The sequence below is a fragment of the Phyllostomus hastatus genome, unplaced genomic scaffold, assembly GCF_019186645.2.
Source record: "Phyllostomus hastatus isolate PE091 unplaced genomic scaffold, TTU_PhHast_1.1 phas_contig_152, whole genome shotgun sequence".
Classification (NCBI taxonomy): Eukaryota; Metazoa; Chordata; class Mammalia; order Chiroptera; family Phyllostomidae; genus Phyllostomus; species Phyllostomus hastatus.
In genome coordinates, this window is record NW_025333622.1 from 9,736,097 (window position 1) to 9,748,132 (window position 12,036).

Genomic DNA, 12,036 nt, shown 5'->3' on the forward strand with positions numbered 1-12,036 from the left:
GAAGCCCTCAGTGTGCTAACAGTGCAGGGAGAGACACCTGAGAGGAGACTGATGGCAGTCTGGACCTTCAGCAAAGAGCGGGCATAAATTCACGGAAAGAGAGCTCTACATTCCTCTAGCTCACCAGTCCTAAACTAAGGTAAGATACAAGGTTCCTGGGGATTAGGCTTTTCCTGTTGCAGAGCGGCATCAAGGCATTGCAAGATTACCTGGAATGATTCACACCCCCTCACTTACAGTCTCCCTGGCCAAACTAGCCAGACCTGGCACAAATCTCAGAGCCCACAGTGAGTTTCTGACATCCAGCTAGCAGCAATGCACACAAGCCCGATAGAAACCAATGTTTTTACAAGGTAAATGATCCTTAATGTCAAAAACACACAATTCAAACATAGGCCTACACCTAAAATAAAGAGCTTAAAAGAGCATTCTGGATTTCACCTCTCCCCTCAAGCCCATACTTGAAGTCAGCATCTGTGTAATGCTAATGGTTGTTAAGTTAAAAGGCATTCATTTAATGGGACAGTTTCAGTAACCAGCATGAAGTTGCCTTCTGCCATGTAGCCTTGGGCATAAAGTGATTAAACTATGACGCCCAGAGGCTTGGCTTCTGGGCTATTTAATATTGCTATGCACCATAAGCCCTGAGATGATGAGGAATCTGTTTACAATTTACATTCCCTGCAGAAGGTGACCCCTTTTGGCCTAGAGGGATTTAAATTCTCCTCCCTTCACCGCAGCAGGCAGACTCACGCAGACCTGCACAATGAGTAGATAAGACAGGCCCAAGTCTAACTCAGGGTAGGGATAGGACCTTCATTCTGCAGCCATTCCCAGGGTTTAAACACAAAGAGAATAATCTGTAGTCACTAATAAAACAAGGGGCAAGAACAGAAGACTGAGCACAGAGCCCTTGAGACAAGGAAAATTAGGGGCAAATTAAATGGGCACTCTCATTGTGCCAGGCACTCTGCTACACAACTTGGCATCTATGACCTCATGTAATCTCCCCTACAGACCTGTCAAGAACATACTATTATTGTCCCTGTTTTACTGACAACAACACAAAGGCTTAGAGGAATGAGTTAAGTTGACCAGTACTCATTGGTCAATATAACCAATTAATGGTGGAGCTGAAATTCAAAGTGAGGTCTGCTTGACTCCAGAGCCTAAGCTCCTTACCGCAATGCCGACAGAGTGTGCTGGGCAACTGCCTAGTCAAGGAAGGGTAACTAACTGGTGGTGAAAACCACTACGGGCATTTTTCATTTCCTTGTTTCTGAATGTGGTTAGTAAAGTAGGTATGCTTCTCATGCCAATAGGCAGACTTAGTCATTTTCAATAGATCCTTTTGTTAGTTCCATAAAATCTGAAGTTAAAGAATCATTTCAAGTGCTGTGACGTACAGACACTTGAACCAGTACACCATACCTATTATCAGCTAGATTCCGGAACACAGAAAAGGGGAAAGAAAAAGATAACCATCCCCAGTTCAGAATTCTGCCTTGATGTGGCTTATGCTATCTCAATGTGATATTCATTATAGTATTATAAGTATTTTTAGAAATATGACACACTTTCCATTGCCAAGGGTCTTATGCTTGCCCCTGGGAGTCTGGAGACAGAAGATTCAATAATACTCGAGAACATAAACAATTTAAGCCTTTAACAGCCCAGAACATACTAAAGTCATACAGAGAATCAAAAGAAAACCCTTGCTACTCTATTATGTGAATGACCAACTCACAGACCTCATCTTATCAGACTAAAATCAGAAAAGAAACTTGTTCATATACTTTACTAAGCATAAATAAATCATTTAAAATTATAATTGTTCTGGAACTTTGTGTGCCCAGAGTCAAAAGTTGTATATAAAGTTGAGTAAGACTATAGGTATTGTACCAATCAATTCCTTTGGCAATCTCTAGCAGAGTCCTGAGGGTTAGAAACTTCTTGCAAAAGACAGAGGCATTGTCTCACCCTGAGCAAACAGCCTCTTTCCTGATGGGCCCTGCTTCATTAACTTCTAATGGGTACTCTTAATATTCAGTTTGTACTTTTAAGCTTTTAAAGCCTTTATCAGATGTTCTTGGAAATCAAATGCATACCAATAAAGCACACATGTTTCCAGCGTGATCATATTTCTTCTAAACCTATTCACAAAGACCTTGGGAGAGCAAAGAATGCATTTAATGATAGGAACTACCATGGCGCCAGTAATGAATGGTTCAGTCTGCCAAAAATAGCCAAAACTAAGGCAATACTTTTTTAAAGCCTTGTTTTTCCTTTAGCAATTTAAAACATTTTCACATATATTATCTTATTTTGTTTCTCTGACAACCATAAAACCAAGTAAAGTGAATTTTATTATCCCAATTTTCAATTAAGGAAACTATGGTTCAGAGCATTCAAATAACAGAGCCAAGCTTACACAGCCAGTACGTGGCCGAGTCAGCACCAGAATTCTAGCCCTCTGGTTCCCAGCCCATTGCCATTTCCATTCAGCTATTATTGATATCAAATAATATAACTTCTATCCTCATGTGATCTCTGCACTGACAGGTTTCAGGTCTCATTTGTCTTTGGGTCCCTGGTGTGTGACTTGGGACAAGTAAGTGTTTATGGCAGACCAGAAATAAAGAATTTTCATTTTACTGTCTGTGCTTTTTGCAGTCACTATTACCAGTTAGTTGAGGTGAGCTAATACTCATAAGAGCAAAGTTTCCAGTTTTAAAGAGGCTTGGGACAATAGCTTCCTTTCATTCCATGGCCACACAAGGGTTTCTAAAGACAACTAGTCATCTTACTAGTTGTTGTAACCCAGAGAGATCTGGCAAATTAGTGAATAGCTTGGTCCACCTTATCCCCCTAAGTCCACCCATCCTTACTTGGAAGCGGGGACCGTCGCACCCAGAACCCACTTCTCAGGAAATATCCTGACCTAGAGTCTCTCCTAGGAGGGTTCCTAGACAAGGCCTTGCAGGGCAGTGACCACAATCTGCTCCCAGTGACACCGCCCCTGAAACTGGCATAACTGATTAGAACCAGGTTGGTGCTTGACCCAAAAGCTGTCGATGGGCAGCCCCAAACCTTTGAGGTGTCCCAGCATGGAGCTTGAGCCCCCGAGAAATGATGAGAATATACAAGGCAGTCAAATGTTCTTTATCAAGAATTCAAAATGAAGACAGAAAGAAAGAAAGTGAGAAGGGAGACTCAAAGACGAGACACACTGACAGGAGGACTTCAGAACAGGGACCATGGGAAACCTTCTGCCTGGGTTTCAGCTGATGTGACAGAGCCGCATACATAAGGTCATGCACTGCATAACAGTATTCCCATCACTGTCAGATAGCACATCCTGGTGAGGTCGCAGCTGTGGTAAAGTTGTCGCACAATGCATTGGTCACGTGTTTGTGGTGATGCTGGTGTAAACAAATCTGCTGCACGGCCAGTCAAGTACAAGTGTAGCACTTACAATTATATAAAAGACATAATACTCGATAATTATAACCAATAGCTATTATTGGCCTATATACTTGCTATACTGTGCTTTTTGTCATTATTTTAGAGTGTACTTTTTGTACTTATTTTAAAAAGTGTGCTGTGTTATGTAAAACAGTATGCTGTGTTATGCTGGCAACAACCTCATGCATCTCGGGTTTACTGAGTCTTTTGAATGCATCATTTTTTTTGTGCTGACGTAATCCTGTGTTGTTTTATAAATTCAGTATAGCCTAAGTATACAGTATTTATAAAGTCTATAGCAATGTACAGTAATGTCTCAGGCCTTCGTAATCCATTCACCACTCGATCACTCACTTACCCACAGCAGTTTCTAGTCCTGTAAGCTCCATTCATGGGAAGTGCCCTATCCAGGTGTGCCATTTTTTAATATTTTATACCAGATTTTACTGTGATTTTTCTATGTTGAGATGGGTTTAGATGCACAAGTACTATTGTGTTAGAGTCACCTGTAGTATTCAGTACAGGAACATGCTGTACAGGCTTGTGGCCTGGGGACCATAGGCTGTGCCACACAGCCCAGGTGTGCAGTGGGCTGTAGCATCCAGGTTTGTGATGTTCGCACAAAGACGAAATCACCTAATGACATATTTCTCAGAACGTAACTCCATCATTAAGCAGACCATGACCAAACACGTATTTGGACTAATGATCGTATTAAGTTTTAAGGGATTTCTTGATCCTCTAAAGCCCAACTCAGACCCACAGAGAATCTATGACCACAGAGCAAGGATTCTTGTTTAAACTGTTAGTTCATCTAAGGCTGCTATGGCATCACACTCATCTCTGATGCTCAACACATAGTACAGAGCTCGGATATATTAGATGCATTTTGGTCAGAAGAGTAAGTGAATAAATGAGTGAGTGAGTGAGTGAGTAAATGGGTAAAATAAATACAAGTTGAAGTTCATTCCCTATGGACAGTGTATTGGGAACACCTCTTTCTCTCTCTTGTGAAATATTTGATGAATATAAGCTGGGTAGCATGGCTGGTAAGAAAGCCTGTCACTTGTATGTACACAGATGTTTAGCATATCCGTCAACACAGCCATGGGCACACCATCACCTTCCACACTCAGAACTGGAAGGGCACTGTGCCTGCCAGTAAGCAAATGCAAAGTTAGAAGGTCATAGCCCGAAAGGGCAGTGCTACTTTTCCAATAGATATAGAAATGAAAATCTACGTTTTGTACCTGAAATGTATGTGTAATGATTATTTAGAACTTAATCTATTTCTTCCTAATATACAAAATTTAAAAATAATAATTGACACTTTTATTTCTTTTCTGACCTTTTGGCAAAAAGCTCAGTTATTTTCAATAATCTAGGATTCAATTTTAGAGTGAACATAAGCTGGCTTTTCAATTTACTTCATGTGTTCTACTGGACAAGGAGAAAGAGAAACACCAAGAGACAGGGACTGAGACAGAACAGCATGCTTTCATTCAGTTACTTTGGCCAGGTTACTTGGGATATTACCCACTTAGAGATGGACCGGAGCATAAGTTCTTTGAGACAAGATTACGCCATATAGCTTTGTATCAGCCTCCTTTGCCCCCTGCCAATCTAAGTGTGTTACAAATAAAGGGATTTTAATTAAATTTATCTAATACCTTACCCAGAAAGTGGGTAAGACAAATCTGTGTTTTGACTTGGGTTGGGGAAAAAAAGAATTATAGCAGAATGTGATGATCCCAAATTTTTAAAAAAGATTAAAGTTATATGAAACTGATTACCTTTAATGGTAAGAGTCTACCCTGTGGTGTTTAATATTTTTACATTTCTTACTGGGTATGGTATACAATTGCTTTTCTTTAAATGAAGACTTTTTCCCCACTTTGGATAGCCCTGAGTATGTAAGAAGAATGAGGGTTCACTTTACTCACGATACACAACTGATGGGGACCCATCTGTCTCAGCACTTCCTCCTGGATACCAGTGACACAGAGTTTTGTATTGTGCTTCCATCTGAGAAGCACAAACATTATCTTATTAATATAGTTAAAGCCCTTTAAGAGGAGTTTATACTTGGCATGTGGCATAGCTAACCCCAAAGACCTAAGTTTTACTAACTCCGCTTACCTAAGCATAACATTTATTCTTTCAATGTGATATTCAAAACATAGTTACTGTATTCAACATGTGTGGGGAGAGAGGAGTGAAGAAACCATTATTTCCTAAATATCCCTTATGTGACAGGGACTTTGCAAAGATTATCTTAAACTAAGGAATTCCTTGCACCCATTTTATAAACCAGGAAATTGAGTTACAGAGAAGTTAAGCGACTTGCCCAAGTTCATATAGCCAGGAAACAGTGGAGTCAGGGTTTAAATCTAGGACACACTGCCCTCAAAGTTTAGGTCCTAAACTGGCAGAGACCTGTGACAGCAGATGGTGGTCTGAATCACCTCCGTTATTGCAAACCATGTGTTAAAGACCAGTTCTGCCTGGTAGGATTATAAGACAAAGACTCAAACACCTGCTCTCGTAGTTCAGAGTAATCACTTGCATCAAGTATGATCCAAAAGCCAGCATTAGGTCCCACCCTCTACCCTCCACCAGAGGTCAGAACCAGGAAGTGTGGTAACTCCCTCTACTCTAAAAAAAAAACCCTAATAGGTCAGAAGAAGGAGCTCCTCTGACCCAGCAGTGGGAAGACAGGTTAAAGATCAGAAAGACATCAACTGAACTCAGAACTTGGTTCTCAGGTTTAAATGCCTCATCATGTAACTTTGGCCATGGCACACTGGGAGAAGGAATGAGAGGTGCATCAGGAGTCAAGGCTCCCATTTTATCTCTGCCTCAAGGTCACCTTGCAGGGTGACCTTGGTCTATACCCCTGACTTCTCTGTTCTCATCTTTGGAGTGGTGGTAACCATGTCTGCCTAACATCCCGTATTTTAAGCTGGTTCTTAAAGTAGAACTAACATAGCCTTGGAGCAGGCACTAGCACAGAGGGTCACACTCCCCCTGCATGCCACAGTGATTGGTAGAGGAGACCAGACCATCAGGCTGCCTCCAGCCCCAGTACCTTTCCCTAACTATGGAAAGGCGACCTGCACCTCCAGACTCCAAACCTCTACCTATCTGTGTCAAACCCAAATGTGCAAGGTGAGTCCCAGGAGGTCACGTCCCCAACAACACCACATTCTCTGCCAGTGTTCTTTAGTAGTTCCAGATATTGTAACCCCACAGCTATCTGGAATCAGAACTGAAGAACTTGAAAGTCTCCAGGAGGATGTGATGGCTTATCTGCACATCAAGTAGACAGTCCATGGCATTACCTTCTGATAGGTGACAACATGTACTCAGGGGGCAGTGGTAGAGGAGCTATGTTTACATGACACTTAATATCCTGGAAGGCATTTGACATATGGGGATGCCCATATCCTAGTAACCCAACCCCATGGCCTTGGACCAAAAGTGAACTCAAGACAATCTCTGCCGTGTGCTCTACTGGCACCACCTCCCCAGCCCACAGGAAATGGCCAGTGGGTCCAGAGGATGACCCGAGCCTTTCAAATACAAATGGTGGTGATATGTGACCCAGCCAGTAGAAGAGGAAGGAAGCCTTTAAGAAAATATGTTTAGCGTTGGAAGAAAAAACACAGCAGGTCTTGAAGCTCTTTTTGTAGTCTTCAAACTAGAGAAATAAATGACCAGATCTGAGGGTTACAGTCAACAGGACCTTCAGCCTGTTTAGGCTCTGTATTTCTGTGATTCTAATGGCTGTTTGGAAGCAGCTTGTGAGCTCACTCTGTGAGGCCCTCAGAATACACTGTCTGAATTAATCCTCATGACAATCTATCATCCTCTGGCATGAACCAGTGGTACTCCCTTGAGCCAATCATTAATATCTCTAGGCCTGACTCTCTTCTAATGCCAGGGTAAGAATTATCAACACATATGTCAAAATCCCCAAAGATTATGCCAAGGAATAGAATGGAGTGGAAGGCAGCAAGCCATGTCCAGGGGGTAGGTAACTTTGATACAGAATGGTGGTGGGGGAGGGGTGGGGGGAGAAGCAATATACTGTAAATGGATGGCAGACTAGGGAGAAACGAAAAGGCAAATTCAATAAGCAGTTTCAAAGTATGAGCTTCAAAACAAATGTCTTTCTTCCTTGGAATACTGCTGTTTGGTGCCAGCTTAAGAAGCTAGACTACATCCTGTCTGCTTCAGAAAATAGACAGGATAACAGGAAACAGTTTTAGATTCCACAGTGATTATAGCTACTTAAGTTTGACTTACCAAATACTGTCTCAAACAGATGGCATGTAACATTTGATTAGGGGCTTATCCTGCTAGCCCATCAGGAAACCTTTCTTTTCCTCTTAATATAGAAAAGATGGCAGAGAAAGAGGGAAATAAATTGCCATTCTTGCTTATATTCCATGTTCATTAGTTTTGCCCAATGTTTGTGCCTTTCCCAAAATGAATCTTTGCTTATTATGCCACTCAAGGTAAAACTACATAACATTGACATCATAGAATCTTGGTAAAGAAAGATATTAAATATCATCTCATCTAAGCCTTGTATTTTATAGAAAGAAATGGAGACTAAGAAAGGTTAGTAGATTTGCCCAAGGTCACACTGTGGCAAATCTGGGACCAGGTCTACCTCTGGCATTCAGACTAGTCTTTATATGCGCATAGTGTTCAATGTAAGGAAAACATACAATCTGCCAGCACCATTATTACTAAATTAACACCAATCTATGATGAGCAGTCATCAGAACTTGAAGCTCATAGGTAATGCCATTAAAGTCCAGTTAATGAGCCAAAGCTTGGTTCTCCAAAACACTTAGCATTAATCAGCATTTGGCTTCGGTTTGTGACAAGTGTTTTCAAAATATCACAGATAATTACACTATTCTTTGTTTTACCTAGTGTAAATACAAAAATGAAAGAAAATGAGAGTTGCATAAATAAATGACAGTTTCTGGAATGGAAATAATGAGTCCCACGGAGAGGGTACCATGTGTTCATCTTTCTAGCAGCCAAATATAATCTGGGAAGGAATGAGGTCACTGAGAGATTACAGAGTGTGAGCCTTCTACTTGGTGAGGATGAAAAGGCTTCTCTTCACTAGAGCAAAGCACAGATAGCAAGCAGAATCAGCTAAAAAATGCAGTTACACAGGAATTACTCCAGGCTTCATTCCCACACAAATCAGCTACCCCCATGGTCAATGGCAGTGCCACTGAGAAGAGGCTTCCCTACGCTAGCGAGGGAGACGTAGTGCACTGAGAGGACTTGGGAACTCAACACATAGTGGCCTGGTTACTTTCAGGAAAACAGCAAAGGAAAATAGCAAAGGAGAGGAAACCGGGGGGAGAGGATAAAGAGGAGGTGGATGCCTTAGCTCTAAACTCCATGGTTCCATGAACAGTTCTTGTAAAATATTCTTCAAGTTTCCTAGGACAGTTCATTTGTGAGCTGTCTGTCTATATATCTATTTCTTTAATGTTATAAATAAAAACCCAACTGCGGTTAAGGTTAGGTCTCCTGAAAGACAAAGGAATCCTTCATTCACTAGCCTTAGAAGAGCATTATTCTTCACCTAGTCTTACATTAATTAAAAATGTGTTTATTAATTAACTAGTCACCATCAATCACCCTATTAATAGCTAGCATTTATTAAGAAGTCACTATGTTCCAGAAACAATGCTAAGTGCTCTCCCTGCATTACCTCATTTATTCATCACTATGACCCTTTAAGATGATAATAACAATCATAATTATATTCAGAAACTTACTCAACACATATTAAGTACCTGTGCATGTCACTGTTCTACCCATTGGGTATAGGACAGAGAATGATACAGGCAAAGTCCCTCCTCTCTTTTAAGTAATTCATATCATTTAGCTATTGCTATATAACAAACCTCTCCAAAATTTACTGGCTTCAAATAATTAGTATTTATTGTTGCTTATAATGTATAAACTTCCTGAGTAGGTTTTCAGCTCTTACCTGGATTCTCTCATATATCTGTAGACAGCTAGCATATTAGATGGTGTACAAAGGCCTTCCATGGGAAGATTCTGTCCTGCTCCACAAGGTCACTCATCCTCCAATAGCTCTCCTGGGCTTGTTTGTATAGTAAAGTCAGGAGTCCCTAGAGAGAATGGAAATGTGCCAGGCCTTTGGACCAGATGGAGAACTAGCACAGTACCACATCTGCCACATTCTGTTAGCCAAAGAATGTTATAAGGTCAGTCAAATTCAAGGGTGGGGGAATAGAGTCCTCCTTGTGATGGGAAGAGCTTGTGACGGGAAGGTCACATTGAAAAGCATATGAATTATTTTTATTCCTAGGTACTTTATTTTTCTTGTTGCTATATCAAATGGGATTTTTCCCCTGACTTCTGTTTCTGATATTTCATTGTTGGTGTACAAAAGTGCCTTTGATTTCTGAATATTGACTTCGTGTCTTGCTGTTTTGCCAAATTCACTTATTAGCAGCAGAAAGAAAAAAGGAGCTCCTACCCTTTGTGACAGCATGGATGGAATTGGAGAGCATTATGCTAAGTGAAGTAAGTGAGGCAGTGAAAGATAAATACCATATGATCCCACCTTTAAGTGGAACCTAATCAACAAAACAAACAAGCAAGCACAATATAACCAGAGACATTGAAATAAAGAACAATCTGACAGTAACCAGAGGGGAGGTGGGAGAGGATGAAGGGGACAAGGGGAAGGGGTTTCAGGAACAAGTATAAAGGACACATGGACAAAACCAAGGGGGAGGGTGTGGAATAAGTGGAGGGAGGTGGGGATGACAGGGAGAGTGCGGGGGAGAGATGCAGACAACTGTACTTGAGCAACAATAAAAATAAATAAATGAATTAATGAATGAATAAATGAATGAAAAAAGCATATGGATATAGGAAGGTCATTTGTGCATTCCATGTGCTATATGCATAATGGTAACTAAGACAGTGCTAAGAAATTCATGAAAATATTTCATTTGAGTGTCACAATAACCTTGTGAGACTAGTTCTAATATCAATCTTTGTTCCCCAGATGAAGAAATTGAGGCCTGGAAAGGTTTAAGAATGTGATTTCACATATAAGTGGAATCTAATGAACTAAATAAACTAACTAATGAGCAAAATAGAACTAGAGGCGTAGAAACATGGAACAGACTGACAGCTGTAAGAGGGCAGGGGGGAGGTGGGGACTGATTGAAAGAAGGTGAAGGGATTAGTCAAAGACCATATATGAAGGGCCCATGGACATGGACAACAGTGCAGGGATTCACTATGGAAGTGGTGTGTGGGCTGGGTGGAGGAGGAAGGAGAGGGAAAATTGGACAACTATAATAGCATAAGCAATAAAATTTTTTTAATGTGTCTAAGATCCACAAACATTTTGTGGTAGAGTCAGAATTCAAACCTAGTACCCTAGTGACTGAGCACTGACTGGCCCACTATGTCATTCTTTCCAGCCTGGACACTTCAAGAGAAAGAGAAAATATACTTATAAAAATATGGCTCTTACCTACAAGGTACTTATAGTCCTATTGGAATTATAACATAAATCCATGAAGAGTTAGTAACAATGCATATCATAAACCTATACATGGTCATTGCCTAACAGTGAGGGGAGATAAGTCAGCACAAGAGACAGAAGCTGCTATAAACAGGGGAGACTGACCTGTGCTTTGAAGGGCATGGAGAGGGTTTTCTGGTAATAGTATAACCTTTAAATAAAGAGCTCTCTCTGTCTTCCATGCTTATAGAATAAACTTTAATTTCTCTAGAATGGCATTCAGTATTTCTAACATATGGCTTTAACAGTTAACATTTTATTTAGCTGCAAAGCAGCAGAAAATCTGACAATGATTTTTACTCAAATATAAATTTTTTCATGTCCAATGCATGTAAGAAAACAATCCATGGCTTCGATGTAGCCAGATGATGTCATCAAAGAACGAGAATCGTTCTGTCTTTCCCCACTTCTATCCTACAAATATACCCCCATTCTTGGGGGTCTCATGTGCCAGGATGACTGTTAAGGACATAAGTAATCATAAGTGTTCCTACATAGGAAGAAGGGAAGATGAGGAAGCCCAAGGAAAGCATGCTAGCACGTGACTTTATAAATGCTTTCCCAGGACATCCACCAGGTTACATCTTCTTCATTCTCTTTGACCAGAAGTTGGTAGTGCAAGGCAAGCTGAGAAAGCTGGTGTCTCACTTTTCTAGCTCCATAATATGAGAAAACAAAAGCCAGTGGGGCTGTGACTGGCCTTTGTATACACCATTTACAGCATTGATCTCAGTATGGGTTCCTACCGCTTTGCCCAGTGTTTCTTCCCAATGCACCAGTAAACCACAGTTATCATTTCAAGAGCACTTCAATCAATTGTTCTCCTGTTTCCCTTCTCCCTTCATGGACTGTGGAAATTCTCCCATGACTCTTCCCTGATCCCCAATAAGAGACATGAATGCTGCCTCCAGTCAGGCTTCCCTGGTCCTTTCTCTGCTGCTGTAGCACTCAGTACTTTC